At 45.1% G+C, this 17,797-nt stretch overlaps 1 long non-coding RNA gene across 7 annotated transcripts in view; it reads right to left on the bottom strand.

Moving 5' to 3' along the window:
• LOC106890274 overlaps positions 1–17,797 on the bottom strand; it is a 101,712-nt gene that overhangs the window by 74,651 nt on the left and 9,264 nt on the right. For all 7 annotated transcript variants that reach the window (XR_001412489.1, XR_001412490.1, XR_001412487.1 and 4 more), the window contains exons 2-4: positions 7,833–8,070; positions 7,060–7,291; positions 3,607–3,678 (exon numbers count right to left, since the gene is read on the bottom strand). This is a non-coding gene — a long non-coding RNA (uncharacterized LOC106890274). The remainder of the gene's footprint in view (positions 1–3,606; positions 3,679–7,059; positions 7,292–7,832; positions 8,071–17,797) is intronic.

Below are 17,797 nucleotides of genomic sequence, written 5' to 3' on the forward strand. Positions count from 1 at the left end.
CAGCAAGTAAACCAGTGGCTAGGAATAGAAAACTAGCTTTTGCAGGTGGCAGCTTTTAGGGAGCTGGCAATGAGACACAGCCTGTTTCAGTGGCTGACACCTGCTTGTAAGCAACTGAAAGGCATGGCCAGATGATATAGCTGTTGCAAGAGGAGACCCATCACCCCAGCCCAGCTCTCAGCCAGCAAGCAAACAGACAATGCACAAACATCTCCCACAGCTGCTTGCATTTGTCTCCTGCTTCGCATTTGTCCAGCGGCCGGTCCAACAGGCCTGGTCTTTGGTGGAGATCCTGCTGCCTCCAGGAACACAAATAACCACCAGAAATCCCCACTGGCAGGCCCTCGCTCACAGGCTCTAGTGTTCACTAGGGCAAGCAACTGGCAGAAAGTCAGCAGAGTCTTAGTTAATTCCTTGCACTTTGGACTGGGCTTGAAACAGGCCAAAAGCACACAAAGGAATGCAGGGAGCTCACAGGTCCTCCTGGTGGGACCAAGATTCCCATGGGGTCAGTACAGGGTGAAGGGACCATCTCGGAGCGAGGATTTTTGGAAACCCCCCTGGTACCAAGGCAGCCCAATGAAGCCTTTGCTCCACCTAAAGGTGCGAAGTGCACTTTATTCTCCTTGGTGAACATGTGGAACTTGCTTTCTATTTATATTAAGGTCATTGGCAACGAAGAGGAAGAAGCCTCAATGAGGCAAAATATGAATTCCCTTTACACTATAAACTTTAACCCTGGTGTGACTTTCTATAACACAATAAAAACCCTCCTACTGTTGTCCTTTTTTTGTTGTTTATATGCTATCATTCTGTGAAAAACACAGAATTATAAACAATATTTTCAGCATTTTTCCAACCAAAACAACTTCTTAAGCAGATAATGGATAGTGATTTATGTACAAAACAAACAACCTCCCCTACTGAATAACATTTTGGATTTCTTTGCCATTGTAAGATGCTTTACTTTCACCCAGCAGACCAGTAAATTGGGTTTGACACTACTCAGAGCTAGAAAATAAACTGATAAAGCCAACTAAAAACAAGTTATCTTTTTCCATTGAAAAGATATGTTGTTTCCACTAATGCAGCTAACAATTGCTAGCCTGTCCCTGCAAGCAAGGACTATCTCCCGACCTCACCAAAACCAGCCTAGCAAACCAGAGGTTACTTGGTTGTGCAAACTGACACATACTTGAGAGTGAGCAGAGATCGTTAATGCCTGTTTGATAGCAGAAATAATACAAGTCCTCACCAGGCTTCATTTCATGTTAGGGGCGAAAATCCACACTTAATGTTAGCAGGTGAAACTTGTGCCAGCCAGGCAGGAACATCACAACCACACAGCTGAGCCCCAGGGCTCGTCTCACAGCTTCCATCCACCTCCCTCTGCCAGTGCAGCACCTACAGCGAAGCAGAACAGCCCCCGTTCCAGGGTGGAACAGGACCACCGTGACTTTCTACATACCAACAGGTGAACAGCCCTACAGAGGCTGGTATAACAGCTGTGCATTCCCTTCTATTACAACCCACGCTTTCTGAAGACCTCAGTTGTTGCCGAGATGCAGGTTCAAATGAACTCAAGAAAAAGAGAAATAAGTTTAAAATCAAAAAATCAGTCACTGCTTTACAATTCAAATTCACATGAAGGAACCAACCGGTGAATGCAAAATTATATCAGCTCAGATTCACAACTGGATTTTGTATATAAACAGATCAAGCTTGCTCAGTCCTGCAATCCCGGATTTGTCCCATTTTCAGTATTTTTCTAGTTTTGCCATGTTCTTCCTAAACTGTGGACCCAAGGAGTGCAATATTTTAGATGTGCTACAATCACCTGTGTGCTGTGGTGTTCCCCTTGTATTTTCTGTTTCCTCTCCCCATACATGCAGGGATATGTACTTGCAGATACAACATTTGGAATAGCTCTACCTACTGTCAAGGCTTTGAAACACAACTGTTTCCAGCAGTTTATAGCACTGCCAGACTACAACTGTTTCACCTACATTTTCCATGCCAAAAGCCTGTCTCAAGTTGTAACCAAATCAGCTATTTTCAAGAACAAGAATAGGGAACAATATAGTCCCTTAAGCATAAAAACATTAACAACTGCAGCCTCAGAGGAGGGTCTGACAGGCAGGCAGGCAAGGAACTGAGCGGCCATAGATAAACAGAGAAAGCAAGTACTGCGTAACTACCGTACTGCATACACAATGCAAATTCTTCCCCAAGGAATTATGTCAAAACAAAGTTAAATTTTTCATTTGAACTAATACTTCCATTTAATTTATTTTTATAAATCAATCTGCATAATGTAAGCTGGCATCCTTCACATTTCAACTTTGCTTCCAGTAATAAAACTAACTCTGCAAATCATTCCCAGCTATATGTTATTTTTATATCTAAGAGCACCGAGTGATAGAAGCTTGGCAGGGCAGATCTGACTAAGAGAGCGAAAAATTGTTCTACTTCCCAAACATACCAGAACAAGACCATGCTCCATAGCCCGATTTTAAAGCAGTGGGATGAAAATGACTCAGCCTACGTTAAAATTAGAGGCATGACGAGATTGAGACTGCAAGATAAGTACTGAATTAAAAGCACTTTTACTTAAAGAAGCTTTTTTGTTAGCACCTGGTAAAGGAAATACTGGAAACCTAGCAACTTCAAAAGTCTGTGGAATAGTCAAACCTATGAGGAGGTGTCTGATGGAGCAGAGTGCCACCTGCCATCACCGCCGCTGTAGGGGAGAAGAGTTGGTGCCTCAGGCCTGGCACAACGCTGCAGCTGGGCACCCCAGGCCCTCCCCCTCGCCCCATGGGGGCATGAGGCAAGGCTGGGACAAAACAGGACAGGGGCTGCACCGTGCCATACAGATGCCTGTTGGCAGCAACATCCCAGCAGCAGGGACTCCTGCTGAAAGCCCCCCCAGCCACCTCCAGCTCCCATTTCCCCAGATCCTCACCCAAACCCACCTCTTCCCCTGGCTGCTGGGAAGCAGCCTCAGCCCAGGAGGGAGACGGAGATGCCGCAGGCAGGTGAGCACCCACCTTCCCACCCTCTGTGAAGAGCAACAACCCGAAAGGCAGGGAACCATCACTCACCAACAAAAGCGTTTCTCAAATCAAATACTTACAGGACTTCCACAGCTGTGAGTCATTTAGCCCAGAGTAACCTTAACAGGTTTCTCTGTATCTTCTGTTCCTTCTCTTTGTGCTCAGAGACAGAAGCACAGTGTTTCTGGGGCTTTCTATAATGAATACTTAGTTAACCTCCTCCCATATAGACACACATACATTTTAAAATATATATAAAAATATAAATCACTCCAACAATTTGAACGGTAGATGAAAAAAACATTAACTAGGAGAGTTCACTAGGCAGGCCAAATGACCAAACCAAGACATTCCCATTCCCCTCCTTCCAGATACACTACCCAGAGCCAGAAGGAATGCGTCACAGCTCACTGTTCCTGCCTGCTGCCTCCCCAGGCTTTTCCTTTCTCTTTCAGGAAATCCTCCAGCTGGCCCTGGTTTGTTCTCTAGTGCATTTTAAATTCAGCTTCTTTGCATCAATTGAATTCAGGTGCACAGAGGCATTTGTTACCTGCACGTGGGTGTTGCTCCTGGTGAGACTTCCTTACTTTCTTCATTGCCTGGGTTTCCTTCTAACAAATCCCTAATGACCAAATTAGAAGCAGAAAAGAAAAAGAGTAATTCTTTCAAGTATTTTCTGCCTTCCTGCAATATATATACACGCACACACACACACATTCTTTAAAGAAATGTGGAAAACCAACTGCCACCAAAGGAATCTACATCTCCCAGCACAGATTGACAAAGTCGTGCCTAAGTTTGTGTTGAATTGTTTGCACAAATAACCCTTGCAGTTTTCTCCCTAATAGGAGGACACAGAGGACAACATTGTAATAAATTACTATTCCATCCATACAGTCAGTGCTGGCTGTCTCCCTGCATCTCTAGTACAAGCCCAGAGAGTCGTTGAGCTGCTAATGAGCAGCACAGGCACTGTGCTCTGGGGGCCAGGAGGACAGGCAGAGCACGGGCGACCAGGCACGGTTCATTTTTACTAACCCAATACCGAACAGCTGTGGTGCACAAGCAGTGATGAGAAACCACAGTCCACCAGCATTTTGATGCTAACAATTTTTAAAAATCAGCAAGACTAGATCACAAAGAATCTGTTACTGACTGAACAATACAGAGTCCTGTTTATCTGGATGGATGTGTGTGAAATAAAGGGGCTGCTATAAAAATAATTTTCACCGTCCCCTTGTGAACTTTGTGTTCCAGTCTGAATATGCTCTGCTTCAACAAGTAGTTCATCCCCACCACGTCTCATGCTGGATGGCACAATGTGACAATTGGGGGAATCCAGCTTTGCTCTATCTGGAGCAGTGGAATTTTCTATTTCCCCATACCTTTATGCTTAGAAGCAAAATTATTTACAAGTTGGTGTCATAGAATACTATGGGCCAAATTTTACCTTGGACATTAATTCTATGGGGACTTAAGCAAATGCCTTTCTAGAGTTTTCCTGGGGAAGGGTCATGTCCATAGTGGGTACTGGACTCTCAGAGATAAGGGGATGGCTGAAAACACAATACAAATGTGAGTTCACAATTGCAATACACTGCTCAGTCGCCATAGCAGTGTGATTCCCGTTACCCACAATACACTCACCACCATGACACTGCGTGTCCCCGGTCACGAATTAAGTGGGTTGATGCCAGCTCAAGCCCATTGCTCTCTTTGAAATTCCTCTGCTAGTTGTTCAGATTTTTTACCCCAGGCTTGGCTGAGCCACATAATCCCCCTCGCCATGCCAGTCTGGCTAACTCAGGGAGATATTTACATCACTGGTTGATCCACTCAGCTGTTGATGGCTGTTTATCTCAAAGGCCACCCTCCCCGTCCCCTTCACGATGAGATAAAGTCAGCTTTGCATTACTCTCCAAGTATCTTGTCACCCTAGCCCATTTCCACTGAGTATTCTTCCCCGGTGGGGTTTATTTGGAGAGCCACCACCCACCCTGGGGGGTTTACTCAGTCACACGCTTTCTGGAAAACCCATCTGCTGTGTTGACCTGTGGAAGAGGAAGGCTAGAGGTCAGGAATGACCTGCAGCGCGTGTGGCATGGCCTCTCCCAAAGGAGGCCTGTGTAAATGCCAGGTGTGATTTTGTGGCAAAGCTTCACACCCTGACTCCTCGTCCTTCAGGAGGCAAAAGGAGGCTGTGTTCTTGGCAGCCCCCATAACCACCTCCTGTGCGGCAGCGTGGGGTGCGACTCACCCCTCAGTCATGCGGAGCCCAGCCGGGGCTGCGTGACTCAACAGAAAAGTCTCTGTGTTCCTCCAGAAAAGTCTTGGGGAGAAAGAAAATCCAGCTCAATTACTTGATGTACCCTATTCTGCAGGAAAGCACTGATTAGGCATGTTTCATAGCAGGGCATTGTAAGAGGGTGACTAGGAGAACCAAACCCTAGAAGGCAGGCTGCTGGTATAGCTGGAGGGGGTGAATCACTCTCTTTTCAGCAGCAGTATCGTTAGCCTGGAGCTAAAAGAAGCAAAACAGGGAGTAAGGGAGTGTGCTTGCCAGGAAGAATATCCTTGGGTGTTTTTTTTCTGTTTGTTTTGTTGTGGGTTTTTTTAATGCTTGACAGCTATTACTACTAAATAGCAGAATCTGTGACAATACAGACAATATAATTGTTTTGCTCTAAGAATACAGGGCAGCATTTTCACCAAACAAGAATGGACGTGTTGGGTTGTTTTAATTCCTGGCATAGCTGGGCATGTCTTATCTCCGGCTCGAAAAAATGAAAATGCAGACCGAAGACAGCCAGTTGTCTTGTTAGGTAACTACACACAACTTTCACCACAGGATAGGAATTGTTGGCAAGATGTGTTATCAGTACAGAGAAACTTAGTATTGCCAGCTGAATGGATCTGTCACATTTCTTTCTGCAAATGTTATGTCTACTACTACTACAAATAGCACAGCTGAGTGATAAAACTTTAAAAATGTGAAAAAATATTTTCTCTATTTTCAAGTCTGTGTGCCTTGTGAATCTGACAGCATTTTATTTTGTCAAAGTCATGTTTCAGGCCCCAGCATTTCTCCCACCTTTACACCTGTGCTCATCATTAACAGCAGCAGAGTTTGAACAGAGTTTGCAGCAGCTCATACGGGACAGAAAAGGCAGTCTTGTTAGGTATCTTTTAACTAGAATGAAATAGGGATGAGATAACCTTATCCAAGAATATTGCCCTTAAAACACTGAAACATGCTCTTTAATGTCTGCTGGCTAAGGCCTGTCTCTACAGAGACTGAAAGAATTTCACATTGCCAGAACCTTCCTTCCACGAATAGTCACACTGATTTCATGTACTTCTTTAGGATCAGGTCTTAGATGACACTATTTTTAACTACATGAAGGACAGAAAGTCTAAAACACCTTAACCCTCCAGCTGAGTCTCTATATATTTTAAAGCCATTCTAATATGCACATAATTAATGTGTATATTACTCAGCAAAGAGTAAATAGCAAATGCTACAGTAAGTCTCATGTCTCTAATCTCATGACTGTACAGAAATATGCTACTGTAAATTAACTAGTACATTATGGTGTGTTATAAATAATTAAAACTAAAACTGCAGTTGACAAAATGAATGAAGCAAGAGCATTCTGTAACCCAGTGTTCTTCTTACCCTACTTAATAACTTCCTAATTTGAATAAAACACTAAATCTGAGTCTCTTAAAGCACAGGAAGGAATTCGTTAGTATCATTTATTAACTTGGAAAGCACCTTGGTTGCAAAAAAACCCAAACCCAAACATGTTAAAACCTACACATAAGCCAGTCCCAGATAAAACATCAATCTGCAAGCTGTCCAAAATAAACCAGCGCTTCATCGTCTTTCATAGGTCTACGATGTGAAGCCAAAGCGATCATATTAAAGAAGTGGTGACCCACCCAGGACAAAGCTCTGCTGCTGACTGTGGGACATCAAGACGTAAGAAAGAACCCATCCTACCTGGTACCAGAGGACAGGGGAAAGAGATGGGCTTCTCCAGTCATCCCAGTTGACACCACTTGATGCTGAAGCAGGTGAACAGGAACTACGTGTCTCTCATCAGCCAGGCTCTTCCACAGTAGTATCTGCTCTACAGCATTGCAGGCAAGAGTGATAGCTGAGCACAGGGCACAATCAGGAAAAATAGGTTCTGCTTTGGCATGTGAATTTAGAGCAGTTCAGCTTTTGAGACCTAGAGATGAGAAGAGACAGTTAGATGAACAGCATATGAGTAATATCACTGTATCTTTTAGAGTGATTTTTAAAGCAGACCAAAGATGCTTTTATGCAACTTCTTAGAACCTGCTTGCTCCATTACTTCAATCAATAGTGAGTGTCAAATTGTTTTTGCAGAGGTTTTTTGTTTTTTTATATTTTTATTCTTTAGTTTCACTGAAATAGCGCATCTCTTTTTTTAGATAGACATAAAAGGTTCTGACAAAACCTGCTGCTTCATTATCTCCAGCTGAATTGCATTTTCTGCTCCTTGACTGCTCATCATCCTGCTCTGTCTTCTCTGGAGTACCACAGAGCTTTCCACCTGCCTTTTTTTTTTTTTTTTTAATTTGTTGGTATTTATTCACAGGACAAAAAGTTTTACCAATTAATCTACTGTTTATGCTGTCTGAGCTAGGGCGGACCTTCCTTCGAATGGAGAACAATCCCAACTGACAGCCAAACCCTGCACTGCTCCCATGCAGTGCAGCACCATGGAGGTGAGTGTCATTGCCCACCTTCCCTCCAAAGCAGCAGGTGGGATGCTGAGAGATAGATGGAGTCCTCTGGATGAACCTTCAGGAAGAATTCCTGGTGTGGAGAGGACTTGGACTCTGTTTCCGTAGCCTCCAAGAGGAGGATTCCTACAGCCTGGAGTTCACCATGCATGGAAGGTTCCTTGATGGTGCTGGCTCAGGTGACTTAGGTGTCCCTGGGCTGCTGGCTGGCTGGTACACAGCACACACCTCCCCAGCGCTGTGAAAGGGGAGAGGCAGAGGGAAAAGCTTTAAATATCTGCATAACCTTGACTTGTGCAGCTCCGTTGAAGCAGATGGAAATCACAAGGGACAGAAATCCTCCTGCTTCACACTGTAAGTCAGCTTCCACCGATCAGAGCGGGGGCATGAACAGCAAGTGAGAATGGCCCAGGGGAAAAGCTCATCTGTAACTGTCCTCTGACAGTGGGTAAAAAAGATCCTCCACCCATCTGTTACTGCCTACACTCGCTCTGGCACCCTTACATGGAGGCTGAGCAGAGGACCTGACAGCCTGTTCTGGTACCAGACACCCCACAGGCTACCCCAGGGAGTCTCTGGACCATATGAGGAGATTCATCAGGCACTGGGTGATGCTAGGAGAGAACAGGATGCTCCTGCAGGGATGAACTTCCCTGGGAGATCTTGACTTCTGGGCAAAGCCTTGTAGCTGAGAGCAGAAGCCTGTAATTCCATCTTGCCATGGATGAGGACACTGGTGGGTCTGCACTGGGTATAAGCAAGGACAGTTTATAATTCTCACTTTTTTATAATAATGACAGGTTAATCCTGTCTTTACTAATCCACCAGGATGGAATAGCTGACATCAGGCTCCTCCAAGCTGCAGTGGGTGCTCACAGCTGTATGAGCCAGAGATTGTTAAGCACACAGTTAACTCCCACAGACTATTTCCTTCTTTTTTTATAACCATTTCTTTAGGCAAGTCTCTCCTGGTATTTTAAAAATTCATTTTAATCAATTTAAAATTAATAAAGAAGCAGTGAAATCCTTGGGGCCTGAAAGCTCCAATCTCTGCCGCGCAGGAAGTGATGAGTCAGCTGCAGCAGGGCCCGCCATGGAGCCTGCTGAGGGACGCCTCCGAGGAGCTGCTGCTCGCTGAATTAGGTCACTTGGTTTGCTATTTACAGAGAGGCAACCGTGGCTGCCGACGGATGCTTCTTTCTTTCTGCCGTGAAAGAGCTGCTGTGCTCCGAGGGGACAGTGTCAGCAACACCTCACAGTGGCCATGGAGGCTGTGGCTCTGTCTGGTGCAGGGCCCGGGCAGGAGCACCGGGCCTCTCCCTGAGGAGGGAAGGGATTAGTGGCCGCAGGGCATGGCCGCATGCAGGGTCCTGTCACACTACTCAGGGGGACCCCAGGCTCCGGCCCTGGCTACTGACCCACGCTTGTCTGAGCTGAGAATGGAAACCATCCCAGGGATCCCTCCCTCTGTCCCGCTCCCTCAGCGCCAGAGCGGAGCCGCAATACTCCCTCCCTAATCACCCCGTTCTAATTGCTGTGCCATGGTCCTAATGGGCAGCTCCTACGACACCTCTATGGGGGATTAACATTAAGCCTCCGCTTTGTATAATAATGCGGCACGTGAGGAAAAGAAGTTCCCACCTCATGTGCCCGCAGCACGTGGGCTGCACAGGCCAGTCACCTGTGTGTCTGTGGGCCATGGCAGCGCCCTGTTGGCAGCATCCTGGCCAGGCCAGGCCCGCAGGGGGAGGCTGGAGTCCATGAGCTGCAGCAAGACAAAATGCTTTGCCCGGCTCCACAGGCCCAGTGCCAGGGGATAAGGGAGACCAACAGCTCTTACAGTGCTCTTGCAACATGAAGGGTCCCGGTCTGTAGCAGGGGAGCAGGAACATCAGAAGGACATGGACCTGTTGGAGCAGGTCCAGAGGAGGCCACGAAGATGATGGGAGGGCTGGAGCACCTTTACTGTAAGGACAGGCTGAGAGAGTTGGGGTTGTTCAACCTGGAGAAGTGAAGGCTTCGCGGAGACCTTAGAGCCCCTTCCAGTCCCTAAAGGGGCTACAGGAGAGATGGGGAAGGACTCTTGATCAGGGAGTGGAGTGGTAGGATGAGGGTGAATGGTTTTAAACTGAAAGAGGGGAGATTTAGATTAGATATTAGGAAGAAATTCTTGACTGTGAGGGTGGTGAGACACTGGCCCAGGTTGCCCAGAGAAGTTGTGGATGCTCCATCCCTGGAAGTGTTCAAGGCCAGGCTGGATGGGGCTTTGAGCAAGCTGGTCTAGTGGGAGGTGTCCCTGCCTGTGACAGGGGGGCTGGAACTAGATGATCTTTAAGGTCCCTTCTAACTCTAACCACTCTATGATTCTATGAACACGACTAATGAAAGGGCAGAAGCCCTCGTAGACTGCCCATGACATCTCTGTGTTTGGTCCTCTCTACCTGCAGCACAGGCTTCCCCAGCATGCACCTCCTGGGGGACCCTAAGGACGGGCACAGAGATCTCCAATGCTGAGGGATCGTTGGCTGTTCCCTAAAGTCATGCAATGCGACTGGTGTGTCCCTGGGTTGGGAGAAGGGGGACAGGAAAGCTATACGCCAGCCCTTTTGGGAACAGCCAGGCTCTCCTGGAAGGAGAAAGGCTGACCGTCAGCTGGCAGCTACGCTGACAGATCTGAATCATCACCAGCTTATGGCACTTATCTGGAAACATTGGTGACCCACTTCGGAAAAAACAAGCATATAGCGTCCCGCGACAGCCGGTACCACCTCCGCATCCCTGCCCAGCTCCGCTCCAGCATGGAAAGGACTGCCCAGATAGGAGAGAGGAGAATTCAGCTCCCCTTGCCCTGGCAGCCGCCCTAACTCTCCTCCCATGCTGCTCGATTTCGTTCCTAGATACGGTTTGCCTAATGTCAGTTATTTCTGGAGCACAAGGAGCACCAGACACAGTGAGGGTCTTCCCTCGGTGAGAGAGGAACATGCCGTGCTCAGCTGGGCCGTACAGTGGAGAACAAAACACTCACAAAGAACTGCTTGCACTCTCAAAAGAAGCAGTTTCACTTCCCCTACAAGCAGTGGCTCCAAATAACAAGATGCCTTGAGTAATTAACTGAATGTTCTTTGGATAGAGCTTGTAAAAGGAGCTTATACATATTAAACAAGAAAGAAAGATCTACTGTCTATAACTTGTTCTTTACTAACAAACAAAAGGTTTGGACTGAACCCATTTTAGAGCAAACTTTACAAGGGCCTTATGCTGAAATTATTCAATAGAAAGAATTGAACAGAGTCCAGGGCATTTGTGAGGGGCTGACCACAAAAAGCAAGGTTTGTGGTCGGTTTGTTTGTTTTTTTAAGAAAATCAAATACTCTCTCTCTTTTGGCATTAACATGACAGAGCTGTAAAGATTTAGCAGTCGCACTGCATTAGCCCCCAAGAAACACACAAAACAACTGCTCCCTTAGCTAGATCAGCTGCTACAGCAAGTGTTATAGTTGCCGTTACCAGAGCTGAAAGTGGAAAGGAATTCCTCATTAAAGCACTGAAGGACAAAGAATCTTCTCTGTAACAAGGGCTCGTGTAGTGCTAGTTGCTGGTACTACAGTATCTTTGCATCCCAGCATTCGCTTGCCCAACGCAGCCTGCTGTTCCATCGGGACAAGTAACACTTTGGTAGTAAAGTGAAATACTTATACTCTATGAAATCGCTAGTTTTTACTTGCAACAAGAACCAAAAGCCAATGCTATGAAATCGCTAGGTTTTACTTGCAACAAGAACCAAAAGCCAATGTTCTACAGTCATGATAAGGTAATGATAAGAACATGGAGCTCTTCTAGGTAGAAACACAACAGCTACTCATCAGCAGCACTATGATGGAAGACTCAGATGCTCTGCTGGATTTGGAATATATTGCAATGGCAGGCAGTTAATACTGCCATACGCTGCAAAAAATGGAATGTAAAGGAAATATGGAGGAAATGTAATTATTTAAATGGTTGGGTTTGATACCACCAGAAAAAACCTGCCTGGGTAAACCAGTATTTAGCCCTTTATCTTTATGAATTGCCTTTAAAGAATAAAAGAGCTGCTGCTCTCCTGTGTCTCTGCCCTCAATCTGGTATTATATTCATGTGGGAGTAGATAAAGCAGCCATGCCACATAACAGCATGAAGCACCAGGAAAGCCTTGGGAGGCCAGCAGAGGCAGAGCTCACCAACTCCCTTTCCCCGAACAACCCAGCCTAAGAAGAGGCAAAGAGGAAAGAAAACCCCACAACTGCATGAAGCCTGCCGAGATGACTGCTACAGTCCCACAATTCAGTATGCCAGCCAAACACACCTAGCTTGGCCAGTAAACCGTTAAAAGCAGCTGCATTCTTCAACTAAAGAGAGAAAGCTTTGATGATATGACCTTTCCCAGCTGTTGGTAACTGGCTGAGTACAAAAGGTCAGGTTGGGAGTTACCCACAACACAGGGCTTTCCATGCTCCTGGCACACTGTCTCATGCCAGCTATGCTGGAAACCAGCTCAAGCACAAGCGGTACACGACCTGGGAAAACACAGAGACAAATCAGGTGCCACAGAAAGAAGAGCAACCAGAGGTCAGAAGACTGGGCTCACTTCTGAGTTCAATTCCTGCGCTGGCAAATGTCCTCTTTCTCACAACAGCCTTCAGAAGGGTCCACCCGCTTCAGGGACCCAGAGCTCTAACATTCCTGCTTACCAGCTGCCTAAACTCACAAATGTCTGCGTTTCTGAAGTTACAGTCTCCAGAGACCTAGAAAAAGATCTTCTGAATATACTGGGAAGCACATCAGTCTTAACACTGCAGAGCAGCCTAGTGTCTGTTTTGTGCCTAAGCCTCTCATATTTGAGAAGTGGTTTCATCTCTTCCAGAGAGGAGCAATGTGACAAAATTATTTCCTGCTCACCTATTAATATTCAGCTGTGATAGAGACAAAAGATTTTGGCTCATGCCCTCATTTGCTCACTGAAGAGGAAAAAAAGATGAACCGAAATGGTTGAATATGTTTCTGTTTTAAATTAATAAGCGGGATTTTTTTTAAAGATAGAAATTGAAGTCCTGCTTCACCGTAAGGCTGCAGGGTGGCTAAGGCCCAGTGCAATGATAAACGATAGAATAAACCTGTAGAGTTTGTGCATGACATTTCAAAAAGCTTTCCTTGAATGTCACATACTGAGCATCACAGGCATTCCTGAGATAATTAACAGAACTATTTAAAGAAGCAAACAAAGCTTTCTTTACGTGTCAAGAAGGTGGTGAGAAGAGAAAACAATGACAATTTCTTGTACGTGCTTTCCAGGTCATGTCTAATAGCATACTGCAACCTGCATGCCTTGCTGAGGACTCCCAGCACCCTACTCATCTTGTTCATATGCTCCTACTGGTCACAGCAAGGTCTCTGAAAAGATAGGCCTGTAAGAAGATTGAAATTCAAGGTCAGGTTTTGTAATGAAGCAACAAAAAAATATGCTTTAATGGCAAAATTTGTTTACAGTGTCATCATTTCAGTTCCCAACTTCCCAACTTCTGGGTTCTTCCTATTACTGAGATTAGGTCAGGATAAAATACAAACATCAAAGCACTGTTGTAATGAAAGAACAGTTGTTCTGCTTCCTTTTCTTGGCCAATTAACATAGCTTAGCTAGAAGGAAAAAACCACTCCATTAATACTCAGAAGGAACCTCGGCTTTAGGTCATAAGCTGCTTTCTATGGTCTGGGTTGCCACAGTTACTACAGAGCTAATTCTGTTGAATCAGGAATCGTTTGGAGATCAGGAGTGATCAGTCCTCCCAAAGTGCCAGCACAACAAAGGGAAGAAGCCCCTACTACTTCTTCTGAAGGAGAATTCCTAGAGTGCACTGTCCTCAAGCGTCTGATGCATCCAACCCGAAAAGCAGATAAATAAAACATTACAAGAAACAAATTTTAATAATAATTAGTAATTATTAGGAAGGCAGAGCTTGCCTCCCAGAGTACGCTAACACACACTGCTCCAGACTCTTTCTGTTCGAGGTTGTAGTATTACTTTGGGTTTATATCAACTGAAGTAAGAGCACGTTTGCTGCTTCCTTGCTTGATTTCTTGAGCCTGATCCCTGCAAGTAGTTAAGGATCATTCTGAGCAGTCAAGTGATCTATTTTCCTTTCCCTCTGTGGTCAGTTTGAATTTACAATATTGCACATTCAGTAGTGCAATTGTGCAAAGTAGTCTTTGAAGGTGGAAAACCCTAACGAGAGCCTCATTAATTATACAGGAATATTTCCCCAGCACGCTGCAGAAAAAAAGATTGATTACTTCCCCAATCGGCTTTCACATTTCAAATATCCGTAACTGTCGATTTAGTCTCTTGCACAAAAGGATACACATGGATAACGAAGAAATAGCCCAGCCTAGTTCTTCCAAGCACGACGGACCTGTCTGTGTCAAGTTTGACCTATTGCTCTCCAGCAACTGGTTGCGCTTGAGCAAGTGCAAGGTAGTAAATAGGGACAAGGAAGTGATTTTAGCTCTGCTTGTGGCATTGGCACGAACAACACCGGAGCTGTGTCTGGAGTTTTGTATAGCCACATTTAAAATGGGCACTAAAAAAGTCAGCCCTGCAGACAAGAGCACGCTTGTCAAGAATAAACCACACCTTGGGCAGTAATTAAATGTAGAACAGTAAAGCAGTGGACAGCATATATCTATATAAATATGGTCTTGCTGTCATATTCTGTATAAACTAATGAGTCCTCAGCCACCACAGATTCCTTTATTCTGCATTCCCTGAACCGGCTTAGTTTACTTGCCAAGATGTTATCCAGACTTCAGGGCTTACAGTTATTTATCTGAACATTTACATCTAATCTACAATCTAACCTCCACATTTACAAAGGGGAAACTTTTCCAAAGCTTTAGGTCAGAGGAAACTTTGTGGATAAATCTTATGCCTATCTTTGAAAATTTAGGGTATGCAACTTCTTTTCCACTCACAAGGAAGAGCTGCCCAGCCCACTGGTATATGGGACAATGATATAAAGAGCATCTAAAAAAGAAATAAAAGTCAGTTTACGCACTGTGCAGACTTTATGACACCTATTTCTGTAGATATGCTTTCTATAGAATGATGGTGGTGCCAAAGGACAACTTACCAGCTACATCTGCTCATTTAGTGAAATGGTGTCCACATACAGCAAGAGGAGCAACCAAATATAACAAAGAATGCCCCAGCACACTTTCATCCTCATAACTTTCTAAGCTACTTCTGTAAGATGAAATGAAAGTGTAAAGAAATAATGACATTTAACCTTTTTATGCCCTGTATCAGCGATGCCACCAGGAACGATAACTCCTCATTGCTCTCCAGATGCATTTGAGGAATTGGGTATCAGTATACTCATTCCTCCTACTCACTTCTTTCTTCAAAGGGTGGCAAACTACTTTCCATGAAACCAGTACTAATGAAATTTTACAGTCTGAACACAACTGGTGACAACCTTATCAGAACAAATTCTTTAAAGATACTTGAGCACCAAACTTGTGTTGATTCATATGGAAATTATGACTTTGAATACACTTAATCTAGTCACAAGTAGCAATTAAAATTTTGCCAGGTCAACCACGAAGCACCCTTCTAAAATTACTTTCTTCAGCAGGGTCTTTTTCTGAAAGCTGCTTGTGCTGTTTCCCGACTCAGCATGGCCAATGCTGTAATCAGATTGCCATATGCAAAGCCTGTAGTTTACAACACTGCACATACTCTTCTGCATGTATTATGGTTCCTTTAGTTCTGTCAGAGAGTAGAAATCTTCCAGAAATACGAGCTTTTGCTCATATTGGTAATACTGCATTCATGTTAAGTTTTCTACAAAGGTTTTTCACGCTGTGGTACGTCCAGAGTCCTGCTGATAAAAGGTGAAGACACTGAAGGGTTAGACCTTGAGAAGGCGATGGGAGAGAGATGCAACGTGCAGCTGTCTTCTTTATCACCTCCAGTGTTCTGAGCACAGCATGCCTTGTGACTTCTTTCCCCAAGTACGTATCTCCTGGTTTACTACATCAAACCATTTAATAACATAGCAGAGGGGCTGTGAATAGGAACTGATTACACAGGTTGCAACTTCAGTGTCTGGACGATGGTTTTGAATGAACCAGTCTCTTGCTGGTACGAACACAGGCACCCGAGAACAAAACTAAAGCTACTTCCAGTTATTTCTGTGGAAGGCAGAGAAGCTCTTAAATTTCTGATAGGCGTTGTGCAGCCCGTGAGACATGAAGCTTGTTAAATGAAAAGTATTAAACACTACAGTTTCAAAGCTGGGATTTATTTGTTTCTATTTGTTCAATATTTTCGAGGGTAACACATGGAGGAAAAAAAACGAAGTGACTGATAACAGATGATTCTGAATTGTTGGCTTTGGTAGCATGAAGTGAAAATGCAAATGCGTTATTGAATGAGCGCAGCAAACAGAAGGCTCGGTCACCCCCACCCCATTCTGAAATACAAACAGAAACTTTGTTCGGAAAAATGGCATTACCTTTATTCAGCACAGCCCAGTTATTAGCTTAATATGCAGCACACTTTCAGCATATCTAACTTACAGCAACTTCTCCCATGAGCCTGAGGGTACATTAAAGGGTGCTAGTAAGAGTGATTATAAAGCACCTACTGGATCAACGAGATTCTGCTGCCGTATTTTAATTTTCATTGAAATTAAGTTTAAATTATAATTTACACCGCTCTGCTAACAAGAGGGGAAAAGGGCACTGTAAACGTGCCAGCAGGCATACGCATCTTCATTTTTTGTTCCCTATTTTTAACTTGTGGTTAAAATTAATAGACTTCTAAGTGCAAGTAGATTAAAGCTCCATCTAGTGCCGGGGTCTTGGAAATTACTGAAAGACTTGCAGTCCAAAAATAGCAAACGTACTCACAAAACTACCGAGAAGAAGGAAGCCAAGCATCTCACAGCTGTAGCACGCAGAGGACGAGAAGTCTGTTGGAATTATTCTTACAGCGTATGAGGGCTTCATTTTAAAGCTGCTCTATCTTCAACCAAGCAGAGAATACGGCGCTACCTGGACAGGGACATACATGAAATTATTTGAAATACATGCTGTGACAGCGAGGAGTGCCAGCCTGCGGAGCCAGGCATGCACCCAGCACCTCTCCCCGTGGTGCTCCACGAGCATCGCTGCGATGCTCGGCACCACTCTGCCTTTGGGGTTTGGGATCCCAGGAGCCAGGGCTCAGTGGGGAGGGAGCAAGGGAAGGCAGACGCTCCCGCCAGAAGCCAGTCACCAGGAGCTCCAGCACCCTCAACAGAAGTGGAAAATCTGCAACTTCTCAGGAAAAGACAGGATTTGAATCCCAGGCTTCCCATTGCTTCCTAAGTGCTCTCAAAGGGTTGTGTGGAAAGGGTGATGGCATCCGGAGTGCCCCTCATTTTACAGGGGGATCCTGGTATTTGTGAGCCATTCCCAAAGAACAGCCTCCAGGTCATGCTCTCCAAGAAGCCAAGCTGGAGGAGAGCTGGCTCCGGCTGCCGGCGCTGCGGGGCAGGGATCCTGTGCCTCTGCTGTGTCCCCAGCAGCTGCCGGCAGCCCCCGGAGCCGGGACCTCACCAGGCTCTGTGCCCACGTTGGGTCCGGTCACCTAAAGATTAGCCAGAAACAAAGCAGGTCTCAGGACAATTTCAGGTCTGAAACCTTGGATTTAAGCACTCAAATTCCATTTTTTGGATCTATGCCCCGGCTACATTCTCTTTGCATTCAGCAGAAAATACTTGACGACACTTGCCACCCTTGAGGCAGCGTGTTAAATAGGATCACTGGTTTGGTTCTGGCCGCTGCCACCCTTGAAGCAGTGTGTTAAATAGGATCACTGGTTTGGTTCTGGCTGTAGTGGTATTTAATAGTAGTTGCACTGTGGCAAAAAAAAAAAAAAAAAAAAAAAA

The sequence above is a fragment of the Calidris pugnax genome, unplaced genomic scaffold (assembly GCF_001431845.1).
Source record: "Calidris pugnax isolate Ruff unplaced genomic scaffold, ASM143184v1 scaffold111, whole genome shotgun sequence".
NCBI classification, from domain to species: domain Eukaryota; kingdom Metazoa; phylum Chordata; class Aves; order Charadriiformes; family Scolopacidae; genus Calidris; species Calidris pugnax.